Here is a 21510-nt window from a genome sequence, read left to right as displayed (position 1 = left end):
CATTGCTCAATACTATAGAATCTTGAAGGTTGTAGTTTCAATAGGTCATTAGCCTTCTCTGCCAAGAAATGCTCATTCCTCACCAAAATACAGCTCCCATGAATACATAGCATTGAACCACTCAAGTTAAAGAGGTGTCAAACCGCATTAATTTTCTAGTGTAGATGCATCCTGATTTGTCAGTAAACTTCAATAAATGCAATAGAACTTTTGAATAAATACACATAGAATTACATTTTGTGACTGATGTTGGAATGCATTTTCCAATAGCATTTAAAGACTAAGTATAGTAATAAACATTAACCTTTTCTCTTGTATGTTTTTAAAACATAGGAGAAAATTATCACAGAATATATATATCTGAGAAATTGCTTTGAGAGGTTCTATGCAGATTTATCACCTAATAATTTCCCGAGATGCAAACACCTCATTTTATCTGCTTTTACATTTACAGTTGCTCTTGGGAGATTATTACTTTACGGAACTTGCTCCTCTAATGGTTAGATGTCTTCATCTTATCAAATTTATCGAGCAATTAGTGCTTTTTGCTGACTTAGCACCCCTGCTGAGCAATTAAAAAGCTCTTTTAAACCACTCTAGTGTGCTCTGTAAAGACTATTTGCTTCATGTCTTTTAGCTCAGCACAGCCCAAATGTACCAAATCAGCATTCACCTTTGGGCCCTGATCATGACAATTTTAGTAACACAACTTTGGAATTGGAGGACAAGAGTTGTGAACAGGACAATCTCAGGCTCCCTTCCCATTGGACTGTTGAAATTCTTGGTGCAGAATGTTATTGTGAAGCTTCACTGGGATTCAGCCTTAATAGATTTCATTAATCCACTGAGCTATTCTTTTAGTCTTGGGATCTGCTAGATAGCATCATATGTGCACCTTCAGATGTGCATAACATGCTTTTTCTGTGACATCACCCTGCTGAATGGTCTGAATTTTCTGGAGGCTACACATGCAGTTTAGAAAAGGCAGAGGAACCAGAGACCAGATTGCCAATATCCACTGGATAATGGAGAAAGGCAGGGAGTTTCAGAAAAACATCTATTTCTGCTTCATTGACTATTCTAAAGCCTTTGACTGTGTGGATCATAATAAATTGTGGCAAGTTCTTGATGGGATGGGCATCCCAAGCCACCTTGTCTCTCTCCTGAGGAATCTGTACAAGGACCAAGTAGCAACAGTAAGAACTGACCACGGAACAACAGACTGGTTCAAGATTGGGAAAGGCGTACGGCAATGCTGCATACTCTCACCCAACCTTTTTAACTTGTATGCAGAACACATCATGCGATGTGCGGGGCTTGATGAATGCAAAGCTGGGGTGAAAATTGCTGGAAGAAACATTAACAACCTCAGATATGCAGATGACACCACTCTGATGGCCGAAAGCGAGGAGGAGCTGAGGAGCCTTCTAATCAAGGTGAAAGAAGAAAGCGCAAAAGCTGGGTTGCAGCTAAACGTCAAAAAAACCAAGATTATGGCAACAAGAATGATTGACAACTGGAAAAAAGAGGGAGAAAATGTGGAGGCCGTGACAGACTTTGTATTTCTAGGTGCAAAGATTACTGCAGATGCAGACTGTGGCCAGGAAATCAGAATACGCTTACTTCTTGGGAGGAGAGCAATGTCCAGTCTCGATAAAATAGTAAAGAGTAGACTGGCAACAAAGATCTGCCTAGTCAAAGCCATGGTATTCCCTGTAGTAACCTATGGATGTGAGAGCTGGACCTTAGGGAAGGCCGAGCGAAGGAAGATAGATGCTTTTGAGCTGTGGTGTTGGAGGAAAGTTCTGAGAGTGCCTTGGACTGCGAGAAGATCCAACCAGTCCATCCTCCAGGAAATAAAGCCCGACTGCTCATTGGAGGGAAGGATACTAGAGACAAAGTTGGAAGTACTTTGGCCACATCATGAGGAGACAGCAAAGCCTGGAGAAGACAATTATGCTGGGGAAAGTGGAAGGCAAAAGGAAGAGGGGCCGACCAAGGGCAAGATGGATGGATGGTATCCTTGAAGTGACTGGACTGACCTTGAAGGAGCTGGGTGTGGTGACAGCCGACAGGGAGTTCTGGCGTGGACTGGTCCATGAGGTCACGAAGAGTCGGAGACTACTGAACGAATGAACAACAACAAACAAACACATGCAATAGTATTCTCTCCTTTTATTTCCTATCCACTCTATCTTCCTTTTGGGGGAAACTTTGATAATGAAATGAAAGAGATGTTTACCAATCATAAAATGAAAGAGATGTTTACCAATCATGCTTTCCTAAAGACCTCTTGCAGAACCCTAGGGTTACAAGGAACCTTGTTTGAAAAACTGTGGTTACAGTTTGCTAGTGTTCCAGCTGCACTGGATTTTGTTATTAGCCATGCTGGAAGTCATCTTCATAACTACTTATCATGAAAATGGCCACAGACGTGGTCTATTCAAAATAACTTACACATTATGTTTTGTTGTCAACAAAATATAAATCTAATACAACGGTTATTACTTGAAAATGCATGCATTACCTTTCTTTAAAACAGCAAGTAAAACATTCACAAAAAATGCTACCTGTGCAGCTCTGTTCCAAACAAATTTAATTCAGATGTAAGCTCCATTCTTTTTTGAATGTTATTTTTTAAACAATTATCTTAAATTCTATAAAGCCTTCCAAGTAATGTATTAATGTTAGCTCCTGCCCTTAACTCCCAACACCAAACAGTAAGAACTAATAAGGGGATAGTTTAAAACCTGATAAGTTTATTTATTTATTTATTTACTCCATTTATATACTGCTTTTCTCAGCCCTCGGGCGACTTTTTTTTGTCATGTCAGGAGCTACCTGAGAAACTGCAAGTCGCTTCTGGTGTGAGAGAATTGGCTGTCTGCAAGGATGTTGCCCAGGGGATACCCGGATGATTTGATGTTTTATCATCCTTGTGCAAGGCTTCTCTCATGTTCCCGTATGAGGAGCTGGAGCTTATAGAGGGAGCTCATCCGCCTCTCCCCAGATTCGAACCTGCGACCTGTCGGTCTTCAGTCCTGCCGGCACAGGGGTTTAACCCACTGCGCCACCAGGTGACTCAAAGCTGTTTACATTAGCAAAATTCAATGCTTGAACATCATAAAACATATTAAAACAATTAAAAACCATAGCATCAATATACAAATATTACAAAGTCAATATTACATAACTTCTAATCATGTCATCCAGTCGTTTCATGTTCCAATATTTGTTACACTGCCTTTTCGAATGCCTGCTTGAATAACCAGGTCTTAACCTTCCTACGAAATGGTAACAGAGAAGGGGCTGATCTAATATCTCTGGGAAGGATGTTCCATAGCCGAGGGGCCACCACTGAGAAGGCCCTGTCTCTCGTCCTCGCCAAACATATTTGTGATGCAGGCAGGATCGAGAGCAGGGCCTCCCCAGATGATCTTAACGTCCTAGCTGGTTCATAGAAGGAGATGCGTTCAGACAGGTAAGTTGGGCCAGGGCCGTTTAGGGCTTTATAGGCTAGACCCAGCACTTTGAATTGTGCCCGGTAGCAAACTGGCAGCCAGTGGAGCTGGTGCAACAGAGGAGTTGTATGCTCCCTGAGCGCCGCTCCTGTTAGTAACCTGGCTGCCACCTGTTAGACCATTTGAAGCTTCTGGACAGTTTTCAAGGGCAACCCCACATAGAGCGCATTGTAGTAGTCTATACGGTATGTAACCAGAGCGTGGACTACCGTGGCCAAGTCAGACTTTCCCAAGGTATGGGCGCAGTTCAACTCAGAACAGTGTTGTCATTGAAATGCCCTTAAGGAATAACTTTAGAAAATGTTACTTATCACACCAGAAAGCCATTACATTTGAAATGTAATTTCATTTTCCCCCTGCTACCAAAAAGGATGTGTCTGCCAGATTACAATACCTTTTTCCTTGTAGTTGTTAATTCCAACTTATATACAATGAGGACAATTCTCAAATAAGCAGACAAGGAAAAGACTAGTCAGAATTAATAGACAATTAATTTCTGTTCTGTACTATTTTAGAGAAGAAATAAATGTTCAGCCAGTTCATTTTACGACTTTGTAATTTGTAAGTCCTAGCTTCTGCTTTCCTAGCTGTTCAAAAACAGCAATGTAAGTAGATCATTAGGTACCGCCTTGGCGGGGAGGTAGAAGGCACCCCTGAAAACATTTAGGCAATTCAAGAAGCCGTCCATTGACAACAGATTTCTCAGCATAGAAAATGGAACAACAATACCTCCCTGTGGCTGAGTCGAGCACAGCCTCCAGATGCCAGAGATGAAAAAGCGGGAAGCCTTGCCTCTGTCTATGTACTGTCTGTCTTTGTTAACGACATTGAATGTTTGCACTATATGTGTTCTGTAATTTGCTCTGAGTCCCCTCGAATATAAATAAAGTATATTATTATTATTATTATTATTATTATTATTATTATTATTATTTTACTGACACAAAAACACAGTATGTCACAGCAAACGAGATATATATGCTGGATTTCGTATCACAAAATCACAAGTGGAACACTTCGCAAGCATCTAGCACTGTGTGATGTATTTCTGAATGATATGCGCAGATCCAAGTAAGGTGGCCTTTTGCAGTTGATAGTTCATGATTTTGTCAATGTTTATTGTTTCCAAATGCCTGCTGAGATCTTTTGGCATGGCACCCAGTGTGCAGATTACCACTGGGATCACCTGTACTGGTTTATGCCAGAGCCTTTGCAGTTTGATTTTGAAGTCCTGATAATGGCTGAGTTGTTGTTGTTGTTGTTGTTGTTATTATTATTATTATTATTATTATTATTATTATTTGAAACACAACAAGATGAGTCCACAGCAGACAAGATCATTCTGCTGGCTGTTGTATTTGATCACATGTTGGGCACTTCCCAAGTGTCTAGGACTTTGTGATGTATCGGTGAATAATGCGTGCAGATCCCAGTAAGGTGGCCGCATGCAGCTGGCAGATGGTAATTTTGTCAGCGCCGATTGAGTTTAAGTGCATGCCAAGGTCTTTAGGCACTGTACCCACTGTACGGATCACCACCGGGACCACTTTGACTGGCTCGTTCCATAGTCTTTGCAGTTCGATCTTTAAATCCTATTATTATTATTATTATTATTATTATTATTATTATTATTATTATTATTTGAAACACAACAAGATTAGAACACAGCAATCAAGATCACTATGCTGGCTATTATATTGGATCACACGTTGGACCCTTCCCAATTGTCTAGGTCTGTGTGATGTATAATGTGTGCAGATCTGAGTAGGGTGGCCTTTTGCAGCTGACAGATGGTAATTTTGTCAACACCGATTGTGTTTAATTGAATTGTTGCCAATCGTAAGCTGCCACGAGTCCCCCTAGGGGTTGAGAAGGGCGGGGTAAAAATGTTTGAAATAAATAATAAATAAAATAATAAATTTAAGTGCAGGCCAAGGTCTTTAGGTGTTCCCCCTGGGATCACTGGAATCAGTGCAGGCCAAGGTCTTTAGGTGCTCCCACTGGGATCAGTGGTGATCCCAGTGGGCCAATCACCACTGGGACCACCTTTACTGGCTTGTGCCAGAGTCTTTATTATTATTATTAACTAACTCATCACTTCCTAGGCGTATCAATCTGTTGTTTACCACAGAACATAACTTTTTTGTGTGAAAAAAGTACCTTCTGTTACATTCTTACATCCTTGTGTGAGTGTTTTGATCCAGGAACAACCTCTGGCTGTGCTGGATGCTTTTTACATTCAAACATGCCACCTTCTTAACAGCAGGATTTTTTTCACAAAACAGCAATTTCAGGTCTCTTGTTCCAGGGTTGCTTAGATAACAAGGAGCTACGTGAGCTGTGGTGCCTAGAAATGATATTTGCCCTGCTGTGTGACCATGTGGTTTCGCCAGGGAGAGCTCAGATGTTGCTTGTAGGTTTGCATTGCTTTGTTCTTATGTGGGTCACAAGTATTATGTGTTTATATAAATGCACCATCATTCAGCGACATTCCTTAGTCTTTAAAACGCCATGTAGGTTCAGTTGTCCTTCATTTTATTTTTCTTGGTTCTCACTTTTAATGGTTCATCTTTTCTGATGCAGCTGGGTGTGAGTATTCCAAACTGTCATGGGCCCAATTAAATATGAACTGAGTGAACATAGCTACAATTGAGCTGGTCTTGCATTGAACTTACAAAACATATTTTTGTGCCTGTGTTCTGAAGGTACCTATCCAATGCTACAGTTCTGTCATTTATGTGAGTGCAAAGGCTAAAAACTTGAGAAGATTTCTTCCTCATTAAGCATGCATAACATTGTCTTGTAAGTGGAATTCATTGTGCAGTTTTCCTATAAATAGAATGGTTGAACATTAATGCAATCTAATGCAATAGATAAATACAAATCATAAGATAAACTGCTTTGGAGATTTTGAGATAGAAGTGGTATAAACAAAAACCTCTCTATTTTAAAATAGAATAATTTCTGTTCAGTGATAATATTCCTGTCAGCTTATTTCCCTTGGTAATTACAACATGGCTAAATGAGTTGTGTGTTGCAAATCTCAAGGCACTTTCCCATCAGCTTCCAGACAACCAGCCTTGATATGCAACCTATTGATGTGACTACCAGACCTCCTTTGATTAACCTAGCTGCTTCTCCACCAAGTATGATGTCTAAGCTTAGGCCAGTGTGTAATTACTGGCCTTGATCTGAGTAACTAGTAATAACCCAATTACTGTTTGCCTAATATATGGGAATGTGAGTTGTATTGCTTTAGGCAGGGTGTCATCCTTCCCCATGCCATCTCCTCCTTGATCTCAACACCTACCATCCTAAGCTTTCAGATGTATTCTTTGTGTTATAGCCAAAGCTCTAAAGTGCTATATTGCTTCATCAGTGTACAGTCAGCATTTCACATTCACAGATTCTGCATGCATGGATTCAATCATCCACAGCTTGAAGATATTTGTTAAAAAATCCCCAAAGCTTGATTTTACCATTTAATTAATCATGAGCATCCACAGGTTATGGTATCCGCAGGGGGTCCGGGAATCAAACTTCAGCAGACCTGTTTCAAAGGACACAACCTCATTCAAAATACTATTAGTTGGACCACCCAAAAGTACAGAGGAAGACCCAGGACAATGAATACCAATATGTAACATTTACCAAGGGTTCACCATGGGACAGATCTCTCCCTACCAATATTTTTATTTTAAAAATGTAGTGGGCACCAAACTTGCTAGAAATGCTAGAACCCCCCCCCCCCACCACCACCACCACCAAAAATGGCAAGAGGGTAAGAACATCATATGGGTATCAGAATAGGGCCCCTTTTCTTGATAACATTCCTGCCATATCCTGGGGTTTTTGGCCAAATCAGTCTCCATAAGTCTGACTACGGACCTCTTCACATGTGCTGGTGAAATCACTACAGATGTTGGTGATCCTGGCGGTGTTCTTCCGGGGGCATGGGGAACCCATCACCCCATGCTCCACATTGCCTGACTCACCCACATCCCCATCCCACGGGGGGAAACATCCACCACCCGGCTTCCCTCTGTTGATCCAAGGCAACACGGGAAGCCTCCTATGTTGCCGCAGTGGTGGCATGTGCTGGGACTCCTTTTTCTTTATGGTGGAGTCCCGCTGGAAGTTGCAGTGCATTATGGAATGGGAGCTGGCAGGCTCCACCATAAAGGAGAAGGCAAACCAGCACATGTGTGATTTTAATTGATGTTTTAATAATTGATGTTTTAATTGCTTGGTTTTAATTGCATCTGTTATTTGTAATTGTGTATTGTTGACATCAAATTGCTGTCTGTTGTGAGGCCGCCCTGAGTCCCCCTCCAGGGTGAGAAGGGTGGGGTACAAATGTGGGAAATAAATAAATATAAATAAATAAATGCAGCTGATTTCGCCCTTGTCTGATGGGGTCATAACTGGTGCCCATGAATTTTAGACACAGGCAACTTGCTTCCTCCTCTTTATTTCCAAACAACACTTAGCTTTAACTTCCATGGTGACTAACGACCTCATCATACTCACCCAATTCAGTGTCCAGGGACGCTTCATGCCTGTTTGGGGGATGGAAGCCTATGCTGGCAACCACACAACTTCTGGTGAAAACCCTGCCCTTAACTGGTGTAGAAGCATACTTAGAGGCTTCTTGTGTTGTGCTGGCTTCAATGGAACCAGCACAAATCCTCCTCCGAAGAGCAATGCTTCCCACGTGTGATGGAGGAAGCATCACCAAGGGGGAGTGACGTATTTGCCCTGTTGTTCCCCTCTTTTCTCTGCAAAGTCAGACAAAGTGGGACGCTTCACTCGGCTTTGGTGATAAGATCATAAGGCCCCTTCTACACTCCCCTTACATCCTATGATCCGATCTCAGATTATCTGCTTATCCCAGGTTATCTGGCATTGTAGAGTAGATTCATATAATCCAGTTCAAAGCAAGTAAGTCTCAGCTCCTGTTGGAGCTGAGTTAGTGGCAAATGTGCAGTCACTCTTCTGCAGAACTGTTTTCTAAGAAACAACCCAGTCCTTCTTGCCTTCTGAGGTGTTCACACATACTGTAGTGACATTTGTGAACCATCCTCTCTCAATTCCAGTTTTCATTTCCTTGGTTAATACTATAACTCATCAAGAAAGTCTAACTTTGGAGGGAAAGTCTGGTTGAAATATGTTTTGCAGACTGTATTGCAAAGCCTGCAGAAAGCAATGCAACCATTGAAGTGAAGGAAGATGATTGCAACAAATATAGTAAAAACTGAAATACATTGATTGGTATAGCTCTTAGTGACACTTATAGGAGTAGGCTTTTTTGTACAAATAGCTCATACTTTCTTATATAAGGCTATAATGCTCTGAGAAGATGATGTCAGTATCACATTACCTCACACAAGATGTATATCTTTATATTTGTATTTGAACTTGTGCATTCTAGTGTGCCTTTAAGTAACTTCTGACTTATGGCGACCTTGTGGTAAACCTACCATGGGAATTTCTTAGCCAATTTGTTTAATGGAGTTTTTCCTTTGCCCTCCTCTGAGGCTGAAACAGTGTGATTTGCCCAGTTGGTTTCAAAGGCTGACCATAGATTTGAACCCAGGGCAGGCTCTCCTTTAATATGATTCTCCTCACCTGAAAATCTTCACACATAATATCCTTGCATTCAAATCATCGTAATGTGTGATAGATATATGATTAAATTTATCAGGTGAATAAAATTACAGTTAATTACAGGTGATTACATACTCGTAGGATACATCAAACGTTTTACTCAATAATGATATTGTAACCAGAATACATTGCTTGAACCTTTTCCTTCGTAGAACTATAATATTAGTATTTTCATTAAACACCTCCAGACTATAAACTGTCACCACTAGAGGGTATCAAAGATTTTTTGTAGTTATGTATCAAGATGGAGGAGTTGATAAAAACTGATGAATTTTAAAAACGAGCTGTTCTCTTTTTTAAAATAGCAGATCTATATCTTTGGGTGGGATGCTCTAATTTAAGATGAGGAAATGATTTTACAAGCTATAATTCAGTTATTAGAGAGAGGAGTGCACACATTTTGGATAAGTCATTTTCCAGAATCAGGCCTTTGTTGCCACAAGTAAGTCCCATTGCTAATTCCAAAACACTGCTTGCACTGCCATTCTTTATTTATTCCAGTCCACTCTCTGTTTCTTCCTGTGATATACTGATGAATTCATTATCCTCTTAATTTTCTTCACTTGCCAACCGAGACAATATTTTCCTTATGTATTCTTTCTGTGTGCAATTTACAGAGTCATTGACCCCTCCTTTTAGATAAATGGAAACAAGACTGCAGTCTTCAAAGTTGCTTTTTAGCAGAGAAACAGACAATATCCAACATAATACACTACAATACAGATTTCTAATTTATTTTTTGCTGTGTTTTATTTTTTGTTATTCTAATGTGTTGTGTTTCAACTGGTTTCTGTTTTTTAAAAAATAATTTTGCTCTGTATAACACTTTAGTTTTCGGCATAAAAAAGCACCCGCCACTCTACTCTCTCTGAGACTATGATGTAAAAGTGGAGGCAAGATTGTTTTGCCAATGACAAATAAACAGTGCTTTAAATTTTTTTTTAATGTAGGCTGCTTCACATAATACTTGTGGCGGATCCAGGGGCGTGGGGGACCTGTCACCTCATACCCCACATCACCTGCAGGGAAATCTTATGGGGCGAAGTGTCAGCTGTTCAACTTTCCCCCATTGCTCCAAGGCAACACGGGAAGCCTTCTGTGTTGCCACGGCAGCAGCATGCTCCACTTCGCCAACTCTTTAAGCATGGAGCCCCGCTGGAAGTAGTAGTACGTTGTTTAATGGGACCTGGTGGGCTCCATGTTTAAAGGGGCGGCCAAGTGGACATGCTGCCGATTCTTCCCCTGTCTGATGAGGTCATTGGAACAGAAGAAACAGTAAATACTGGGTTGATTGCCTAGTTCCTTCTCCACAATAGAGACAGCATGATTGTACTGTTAAGCTACAGTTTATAGTTTGACAGAGATCTGTGCATTGGTATGCCATAGGAGCTCTGATAAGGCATTCACCTGAACAGGAATTGTAGTGTTTGCATAAGCTCTGTCTTTAATTTCCTGGCCATTCAGAAGTAAAATTGACTTTTTTCTAACAAGTGCAAAGGTATGAAAAGGGTTCTGTTTAGCTAAATATGACTATCAAGTTCCCATGACCAGTAACCTGATCTTATTGGGTTCTGATGGCAGGAGCTCTGTGATAGCATTCAGCTTAATGCAGTTATAGAGTCCTTTCAGCCCTTCATGCTCTATGCACAAAAGTCAAACTAAGTTGTAAAAGGACACTTGGGGCAGTATTTACATGTGTGGCACCTGGATTGTGGCGCAGCTGGCTGAGTGTCAGCTGCATTAAGATCACTCTGACCAAAAGGTCATGAGTTCGAAGCCAGCCCGGGTTGGAGTGGGTTTCCAACCATTGTGTAGTCTGTTGTCGAGCTTTGCAACCCAAAAGACAGTTGCATCTGTCAAGTAGAAAAATAAGGTACCGCCTTAAAAGTATGGGGAGGCTAAATTAACTAATTTATGAGGCCATAAAGAAGCACTCCAGTGGGGAAGCACGCGAGGAATGCGGAGGTACTTCATCAGCGTCGCAGATGGACAATGAAAGCAACAGCTCCCCTGGCGGCCAGAAAAAGTTAAATAGCCTCTGTGTATGTCTGTATATGTTTGTATGTCAAAAATTGGCATTGAATGTTTGCCATATATGTGTACACTCTAATCCGCCCTGAGTCCCCTGCGGGGTGAAAAGGGCGGAATATAAAAGCTGTAAATAATAATATCATCATCATTCCGCATTTTAATAGTGTGGTTTTGTGTGTATGTTGATATATGTATTTTAATAAGTGCAATGTTTTATCACTTTGCAAGGAGAGGGGGGTGATACATACATACATCCATACATCATCATCAACATCATCATCTGTACCCTACTTTTAACTCTCAAGACCCCCAGTTCTAGTCCAAACCGATTGAAAAGTCAGATTTTGTTCCCATCCTTTCAGATTTTATTCAGGTTGAGTATCCCTTATCTGAAATACTTGTAATTTTTCAAGGTTTTTTGCCTTACTTGCTAAATACTTCTAGTGCCTTACCAAACTATAGCTCCCATGATTCCATAACATTGAGTGGTGTTAATTCTAATGTGTAGATGCACCCTCAGTTTATTTCTCCTTGTCTCACTTTCCCTCTTTGTCCTTACCTCTTTGCTACAAACCTAGTTCAATGTGCAAAAGTAGTTTTTGCTTAATTAACTCTGAAGGTGGAGAGAGAGGAAAAATGTGTGGAAACATGGCCTTCCATGTAGACTCAAGGAAAAAGCATATATCTGTAGTGCCTCTGTAGCATGTGGTTTTTCCTCCTTAATAACTTTTGCCATTTTGACCACACTCTGATGTTATTCAGGAACATGTGCCCTGAACACTTCATCTACTCTGCAGTCAAAACAGCAGCTGGAGCTACTGTGCCCAAAGTAACAAATGTAGATCTAGATATTCTCATAGTGTTTCACTGCACACAGACAACACAAGTTTTAGGATTTCTGCCATCTGATTGCAATCAACTCATTCTATATGATCTTGAATTTAAAAATACTGGAATGTGCCTGGATTTGTTATTGTATGCATGCCTCAGGTGAACTGGTTTATCCAAAGCAACTCAACTTTTCATTATTCTTTGCATGTAAATGGGGTGAAATGAACTTTATGATCCTCACACAGTTTCAGTAAAAAATAAATGTGATTGCCTCTCATATGAGCAACTTCTTTCTATTCAGGGATAGTAATACGTAGCACAATCTTTAAAAAAATGCAAGATGAGATTTGGTGGATTGTCCTTGCTGAGAAATTGGCATTTTTTTTTCATGTCAGAAGCAACTTGAGAAACTGCAAGTTACTTCTGTTGTGAGAGAATTGGTCATCTGCAGGGACATTGCCCAGGGGATGTCTTACCATCCTGTGGGAAGCTTCTCTCATGTCCCTGCATGGGAAGCTGGAGCTGACAGACTAGCTGCTCACCCAGTCTCGTGGATTTGAACAGCTGCCTTTCAGATCAGCAGTTAAGCCAGCACAAGGGTTTAATCCATTGCACCACCTTGGCTACAATTGGCAATGATAGTTCAAGTGAGAAGGACAAAAATACTAAAAGGCAACTTTGCAGAAATATGGAAACAATTTATATTCCAAGCTTCACACATAACAACGGATCAAGGATCACATTAAGCATTTTGGCATGCTACTTTTTAAACATACCAGAAGAATATTTAATATAATGACAGTTATGAAGTATGTTATTTGAATGAAGCAGTTTTTGATCTGCTGTTAACGCAAAGTTTGTGTTTAATTATAATTTGATTTTTTTAAAAAAAACCACATTATATTATGATTAATTTGTTTAAGGGACAAATTAGACAATAATGGAAGGCTGGTTATCAGAAATTCCTTCAGTGTATATGTATGACTTATTAGCAGATCCAAATGAATGCTTTGAAGATCAAGGAAATTTTTTTATTTACTATATTTCTACCCCAGTATCTCACCCTGATGAGGACTCAATGCGTCTGATACTGAAGGATGCAATTCTGCCCAGCATTGTATCCCTGATAAAAATCAATAGCTGTTATTAACTCCATGGGTATTGGAATACTGAGCTAACATACAAACCTCCCAACCCATCACAATTCTGATCACAGATCTCCTACATCATACCTTGCTTGGCAACAGCTGCCACTCTTGATTTTATCCTTGTCTTACACACAGTTCAATTCTACAACTGTGAGTTTGTGGTGACAACAGAATGGGCAACGAAATGTACACTGACATCAACATCTAAATGGTTTTTTTTTCAGGAAAAAGAGACAGAATCAAATCAAGTTGGCTGGTGGGCTGGTGGACAGCTAAAGCTGTATGGCCTTGTTTCTCTTTCTGGGAAATCTTTAAAGGTAAAAGCATCTCTGTATTTCTGTATCTATATGATGTTGCTTTCCATATACAACTAATTAAAACTAATTTCCATCTTGCCCAGTTGGTTTGCATTTAATTGGATTCCAGCCACTGCGGCATTAGCAAGTAAATTTCTAGCCTTTTCAGAAGCCAAGGTAAGAAGAAAAGATATGTGGTCACTCTTCTGTCCATTTGTTTAACAAAAAAGAACTCCAATTGCCCATTTTACTGTAGAATCAGAATTGGAAGAGAACTTGTGGGCCATCCAGTCCAACCGCCTGTCAAGAAGGACAATTGCGTTCAAAGAACCCCCAACAGGTGGCCATCCAGCCTCTGTTTAAAAGCCTCCATAGAAGGAGCCTCCATCATACTTAGTGGTAGAGAGTTCCACTGCTGAACAGCTCTCACAGTTAGGAAGTTCTTCCTAACATTCAGGTGGAATCTCCTTTCCTGTAGTTTGAAGCCATTGTTCTGCATACTAGTGTCCGGGGCATCAGAAAACAAGTTTGTTCCCTCCTCCCTATGACTTCCTCTCACATATTTATACATGGCTATCATATCTCCTCTCAGTCCTCTCTTCTGCAGGCTAAACATGCCCAGCTCTTTAAGCCACCCCTCATAGGGCTTGTTCTCCAGACCTTTGATCCTTTTAATCGCCCTCCTCTGGACGCCTTCTAGCTTGTTAATATCTCTCTTTAATTGTGGTGCCCATTACTGTGTTTAGCTTATGAGTGAAGTCTTACTGCTATATTTGTTATGTTTAAATGCTTTAGAGGTTTAAAATTATCAAATGATCCACCTTCTACCAGTTCCCTGGGTAAATGATGTAATTATGGGGAAAGACAGCAGACTTGCTAATCACTGTGGTATCATCTGCAGAGCTGACAGCAAACATTTCTTGAAAAACAAATAAGAGACAGGAATGAATGGAGGAACAAATTACTTAGGACAAAAGCGTACATTGCTCTAATAAAATTAGTAGCAATTATGGTACCATGTAAACTGGTGGTGCAGCAGTTAAATAGCTGATCTGCTGAACTTGCTGACCAAAGGTCAGCGGTTTGAATCTGGGTAGCGGGTTCTGCCAACCTAGTAGTTCAAAAACATGCAAATGTGAGTAGATCAATAGGTACCACATTGGTGGGAAGGTAATGGCGTTCCATGCAGTCATGCCGGCCACATGACCCTGGAGGTGTCTATGGACAATGCCGGCTCTTTGTCTTAGAAATGGAGATGAGCACTACCCCCCAAAGTTGGCCACGACTAGACTTAATGTCAGGAGGAAACCTTTACTGTCACCTTTAATCTGCTGGTTCATGAGTTCCATGCAGGTGAACAAATAGGCTAGCAAAGACATGTCAGATTGCTTCATCTTCATTTCCTGGCCAGCATCGACACTATGAGGGTCCTGTTCATCAAAAAGATTTTTGTACTAGACCAGTGTTTCTCAAACTGTACTCCTCCAGGTATTGTGGACTTCATCTCCCAGACATCCCAGCCAGCTTACCAGCTGTTAGGAATTGTGGGAGCTGAAGTCCAAAAACATCTGGAGGAGCAAAGTTGGAGAAACTCTGTACTAGATTGTATTTCCCTACTTATTACAGAGAAAAGTAGGCATCTGCACCCCTCGTTCGGCCAAAATAGACTATTTATTTATTTTATTTCCAGCATTTCTACCGCATCCTTCTCAACCGCCGAGGGGGGACTCAGCACCGCTCACACTCGGCAACAATTCGATGCTGCAGCATACAAGCAAATACAACAATATAACAACAGTTAAAAACAATGATAAATCATTAGATTAAAAAACAATTAAAATATTTGTCAACCATATAGCAATTCCAGTCCAATTCCACATCCAAAGTGCTATTATGCCTGCTGTCCAAAAGCCTGGTCCCAGAACCATGATTTCAGTTTCTTCCTGAAACTGGGAGGAAGCTGACCTAATCTTGATGGGAAGCGAGTTCCACAGGCGAGGGGCCACTGTTCAGAAGGCCCTGTCTCATCCCCGCCAAACATATTTGCAAAGCTGGCGAGCTGAGAGCAGGGCCTCCCCGGACAATCTCAAACTGCGAGGTGGGACGTAGAGGGAGATATGTTTGGACAAGTAAGCTGGGCCGGAATTATATAGGGCTTTATAGGCCAAGACTTTGAATTGTGCTCGGAAGTGGACTTGCAGCCAGTTCCACTAATACCTACTCATCATCTATAGCAAAGCAAGTAATTCTTATGGGCTTATTTGTGAGGTTGCATTGGATGTTTCATAAGCAAAGTATGAATAAACTGGTGCTTTATATATCAATTCTGTTTAGGTGAGTTTGTGACTTATTTTCAGTCCACTGGCAACCTTTGATAGTCATCTGCAGTGTGCATGTGTTGGTTTGCTTTGGCCAATTAGTTTCTAAATGGCACCACATGGCACTGCCATGTCCTCTTTTATTTGATGTATATTGGTGAACTTTAAAGGCTCCCTGCGAGAGCACCTCTCTCCTTTCATGAAGCCAAAAGTATGTGGGGTGTTCTACACCTCCCTTGTCAGTCTACGTGATTCACAAGGGAGAGTAGGCTGTGTACCCTATATCAATACAATTACATAATCAGTACCTGTAAGTTAAATCATTCTTCACACCCACCAGTGAAAAAATATGACAATAAAGCTATTCTCATTATGATTTTGCTCCATTGAAGGTAATTATATATAGCTCGAAACTATAGTTTCAAGTATTACCTTCACCCCATACCTCAAAGTTTTTGTTCTCTATAGGCAGTAAGCTGAAAAAAGAACAAGCCCCATTCCAAAGTGGTGAAGTATATAATTTTTTTCATGGCAATATAATAAAGGAGGGAAAAGGAGGCAAGAAATGATTTGATTAGTTAATTGAAGGCCCCGTAAATGTCAGCTGCGAGTTTCTGAAAACTGGCTCTTTGACTCAGGGGCCACTTCTACAATGCAAACCATAGTTATGTATTAAGTGTATTTAAAACAGATATTTTTTCAAGAAAAGGCCAGGCTCCTATTAAGACAGTGCCGCTAAATGAAACATATCTTTACACCTGGTGTATACACTAAGCATACTAAATTGTTATTTTAGATAGTGACGACTGGCATGATTATTTGCCATGTTTACTGTCAGTGGCAATTTTGCTGTGTTGTAATTTTTAAAAATAAGGTCACATGGTCTTTTTTGTTTGGTGCTTGTTACGAATTATAGGTTACCAGCCTCAGCATTCCAGACAAAGTTGCTAAAGGCATCCCTGCACATTTTTCTTTCAGTCAATACAATGCTTCTTTTTTGGACTCCAGAAGCCAATGTTCCAGTATGATGGGACTTCTGGACCAACCTCATCTAGAACAGAGCTTCTTAAACTTTTTCCATTGTGACCTTTTTCCACCCAAGACATTTTAAAGTTTTTTCAATTAAAAATTATTAATTATACTACAAGGGGTATCCCCTCAAATTGTGGCACAGTGAGATATGAATAGGGCAGCAAGCCTGCCAAGTTTCGGAACAGTCAGTCTATCCACTGATTTTTTCCCCAATTTAAGCACATGTGATTAACATACAGTGGGGTTATAAGAGGGGCAGCCCCATTCTTCTGGCCAAAGCAGAATTCTGGAAAATGTAGTATAAGGTGGGGCCTTTTGAATACTTTGCTACAAAGGTCCTCGCTGTCCCAAACTGGATATGAAGGGACAGAAACAAACAGAATTATCAAAAAGCTACTATAAGTTTCAGTTTTAAGAAACACACAGAAACAGAAGGGACCTCCAAATACATGTCATTCTATCTCTCCTGCAAACATCACAAAGGGACAGAGAGAGAACTTGAGGGGAGGAGACTTGCTTTGCAGAAAGCCATGTGATTGCTTTTCTTCTTTTGATTGGCAGACAAGGGAAAAAAACCAGCATGTAGTTGCCCTTGTCAATCACATCAGCCCCCGCCCCCTCCTACCCCAGACAATTACAGATGAAGGAGTATGTTGCATTGGGGAAAAAAAAAGCTCCGAAACAACAAATCCTTACAAATTTCTCCGAAAGCTTTGGAGGCTTGTATTTTGATCCATAATGCTTCAGAGGGGATCCCTTTCCAATTAGAAATTCAGAGATTCGTATTAATGAATCATATGAATCTCTGAATTACGAAACAGAGGTCCTAAGCTTTGCACAGCCCTACTAGAGGACCTTCTGATACACCTACTCTCATGCAAAATGTTAAATTACAATACTCTGTCTCTCACCCCCGTATGCTCACATGCTATTTATATTGTTATTTATTACATTGCTCAAAGTTTGATCAATATTTGTCTTTAAAATTGAAACCTTTTATTTAAAGCTATGAAACATCATGATGTAATGGTTTGAATGTTGAGTTGGAATTCTATGAGACCAGGATTTGAATCCCTGCTCACCCATGGAAACTTACCCATCAACATTAAGAAAGAAGGAAGGCGAAGTCAAGGTCCTCCAAATAAATCGGTTGCTGTAAGTTGGAGTTGACTTGAAGGCACATAACAGCTATTTGATGTTATGTTGTAAGTTCAGTGCTGCATGTTCATTGTATCTTTCCAATACATTGAATTTCTTCCTTATTTTAAATGGGGAAAAAAATCAGACATAACAAAGCAATTCATCTGCCCCAATCTGAAGAATATTTATACATGAAGAAGGCTTCAATGGGTGTATCCTCTGTCAGAACATAAATTGTGGGGTGTAATCATAAACTCATTTGAGTGTGCAACCCAATGCAAACTTACACCCACACCATTTTGCTTTTTGTGGATGACTTCATAAATGTTCATCCCTTTTTGACATAACTTTTTGCATGTAAATATCATTTTATGCATTACTAAACCTGGATAATGACATAAAATGGATGGACCCATTTCACCTGTTGCAGTAGATGAGGACTGGTATTTATATAAAGGAAAAGCACCACCAATATACAACAGGGAGATATCAACAGCCCCATGTCTGCAAAAGTATATAATTAAATAAAATAATGAAATAAAAACAAAGTTATTTTAAATTAATTTGTAGAGGCTGAAATTGTGGTATCTTTCATACACTGTTACAGTGGTAGATTTCTATTTTAATGCCATAGTTGCATCTTATGGGGAATTAACACAAAAAAGATGGGGAGGCTAAGTCTACTTACATATGTAAAGGATACAGAAAAAAAAGACAAAAATGCATAACATATACCAGTATATTACTGTTGCCTGAAATCTCGGGGCCCTTCCACACTGACATATAAAACCCAGATTATCTGATTTGACCTGGATTATATAGCATTGTAGCCTTGGGGGGTGGGGTGCAGGGGGATGGATAAACTAGTTCCAAGCTGGTACGGACATCCTGGCATATATAATCCAGTTCAAAGCAAATAGTGGATTATCAGGTCTGATAATTTGGATTATATGGTAGTATAGAAGAGGTCTTGGCCTCTCTGCAGACCTGAAAAGAGAAAGGTAGTTCTTTAGACAACCAGAGTCTAACATTGTTCAGGACTTTATATATCTTTTACCAGTAGACAACATTTTTATCATTTTCCCAGACACCATCTAATGAGGTTAATTAGATATCCCAATTGTACTTGGTCTTGGCTGCTTAACATGTTTAGCCTCCGTAGGCAGGCTTACTAATATTATTTCCTAAACTAGAAACTTTGCTTTCACCAGGAAAAGTAGAGAAAATAAATCAATATACCCTTCCTGCTTTTTTAAAATTAAGTAGCCAGTGAAAAAGTGACTCACAAGAGACAAGAAAACCTTTTAATATTACTCCCTTGGGCTCTACTGGATCATAGACTATGGCCCTTTCTACACTGCCATAAAATCCTGATTATCTTATTTGAACCGGATTATATGGCAGTATAGATGCATATAATCCAGTTCAAAGCAGATAATGTGGATTATTTGCTTTGATAATGTGGATTACATGGAAGTGTAGAAGTCCTTAGTCCCTTCAGAAGCAGTTGTTCATATTGCCCCACATTTTCAAGCACATTGGTTCTCACTTGCTACAGCTGGAGACAAGCAAAAGATGACAGCTAAAATAAAATATAAATCCTGATCTGGTACAGGTATCATAAAAAAAAAAACCACCCCCCACCGCCCCAGGGACAGACAGTGAGGAAAAATGTAGCAAAAGAAATACTTGTGAATACATGCAAGTAAAAAAAAAAGGTAAGGTACTGTATCTTTTAATTAACAGGTGTATAACAGAAGAAGGAATCACTATATCAAGTTGTCAATGAGTTGTCATTTCAAGATGTAGGATATCTGGGCAGAAAGAAATATATGTAGGTAGCAAGAGAAGATTACCATTTGCGATGTCGCCTCCCTTGGGCATGTTACTCCACGTTTCTTCTCGAACAAGATCCTTTTAATCTCGTTCATGGAACCAGGAAAATAAATCAGTATGTTCCCTGCTCTAAATCTAGTCTAGAGTACGAATCAGGAAAATATTTTTTTAAAGATGGAGTGGAGCAGAAGAAGAATTTGCAAACTGAGAAGGTCTTTTTAGCAGATTATTCTTAATCAAACTTTTATTGGATTTCTTGGGTCCTAACCAAAGATCTGTTGGTGGAAATATCTTGTCAGCAGAATTTTTTCCCACAAAATCCTAGCATACTACTCAAACCACTAAACCATGCTTCCTCTCTGTAATGCTTTAGAGAGGGCCAGTGTTTTGATTGTGTTTTTCTGCCTGGTAGGACATTGGATTTACAGCCTCATCACTTTCACCAAATTCAGCATCCTAGGATGCTTCCAGTCTGTTTTGGGGATAGAGCCCTACGCTAGCCATCACACAATATCATGTGACTTCCAGCAGAGGTATCATCCCCAACTGGGGTGGAAGCATCCTTGGATGTTTCCCTCACAACATCTAGGTTTCCTGTGTTTTGCTGGCTTTAATGGAGACAGGATGGATCCTCCGCAGAAGGGTGATGTTTTCCACATGTGATGGGGAAAACATCCCCAAGGGAGCTATATGCGGCGTGACAGATTTCCCCCACTTTGCCTGGCCTTTGTGATAAGATCATATGTGACTCTTGTGGTCCCTTCCAACTATGATCCAAATCTAAGGATTCCTTTCCCAAAGTCTGGCCGAATATATAATACAGAAATTATATTGCTAGTCCCAGCTAAAGAAGATCCATTAAATAAATGGCTGGATGATAAACCAACACACATGTATATAGTTTAGGTTCACATTACATGAAGGATCTTTCTGTCTGGCATGAGTCTACTTATGTTTTGAGATCATTTGAGGATGGGTCTTCAATCTCCCCCACCACCTCATAGTTACATCTGGTGGGAACATAGGACAGGGCCTTCTCCTCCTAGGCTCTGGAACTTCCTTCCATGAGAGCCTAAGCAGGTAACCTTGCTGTGTTTTCATAAGGAGGTAAAATTTGTATTGTTTTTTCAGGCCTTGGAAGAATGCCCATGGGAGATGACATTGCCTAATGTGCTGGATTTTCCACATGATGTTTCCTTTTTACTTTTTGATTACATTATTAACATTAACATTTGTACCTAGTGACTGTTTAGCTATTTTTGCATTGTATTGTCGAAGGCTTTCATGGCAGGAATCACTCAGTTCTTGTGGGTTTTTTCGGGCTATATGGCCATGTTCTAGAGGCATTTCTCCTGACGTTTCGCCTGCATCTATGGCAAGCTTCCTCACCCTCTGAGGAAGCTTGCCATAGATGCAGGAGAAACGTCAGGAGAAATGCCTCTAGAACATGGCCATATAGCCCGAAAAAACCCACAAGAACTGAGTATTTTTGCATTGTTATAAGCTGCCTTGAGCTCTGAACTGGGGAAAAGGGAGAGTACGACTACAGTAGCAGTGGTGGTCTTAATGCACTGTGCCTCTGCCTACCCCCCACCCCGATTTGTGGGATGAAAGGTGTAATAAATCATCATACTCTCACTAGATTGTGCCTCCTCCCCAATATCCTTCTGTGTTTTAATTTTATTTGTTT

The 21510-nt window shown here is 40.2% G+C and overlaps 1 long non-coding RNA gene across 1 annotated transcript in view; it reads left to right on the top strand.

The window, feature by feature from the left end:
• Window positions 1–21510, top strand: part of LOC132765425 (uncharacterized) — a 43604-nt gene that overhangs the window by 5195 nt on the left and 16899 nt on the right. The window contains exon 3 of the long non-coding RNA XR_009630418.2: window positions 13423–13515. This is a non-coding gene — a long non-coding RNA (uncharacterized lncRNA). The remainder of the gene's footprint in view (window positions 1–13422; window positions 13516–21510) is intronic.

The sequence above is a fragment of the Anolis sagrei genome, chromosome 1 (assembly GCF_037176765.1).
Source record: "Anolis sagrei isolate rAnoSag1 chromosome 1, rAnoSag1.mat, whole genome shotgun sequence".
Classification (NCBI taxonomy): domain Eukaryota; kingdom Metazoa; phylum Chordata; class Lepidosauria; order Squamata; family Dactyloidae; genus Anolis; species Anolis sagrei.
Note: the sequence above shows the minus strand (reverse complement) of the source record. Positions and strands in the feature narration are given on the sequence as shown.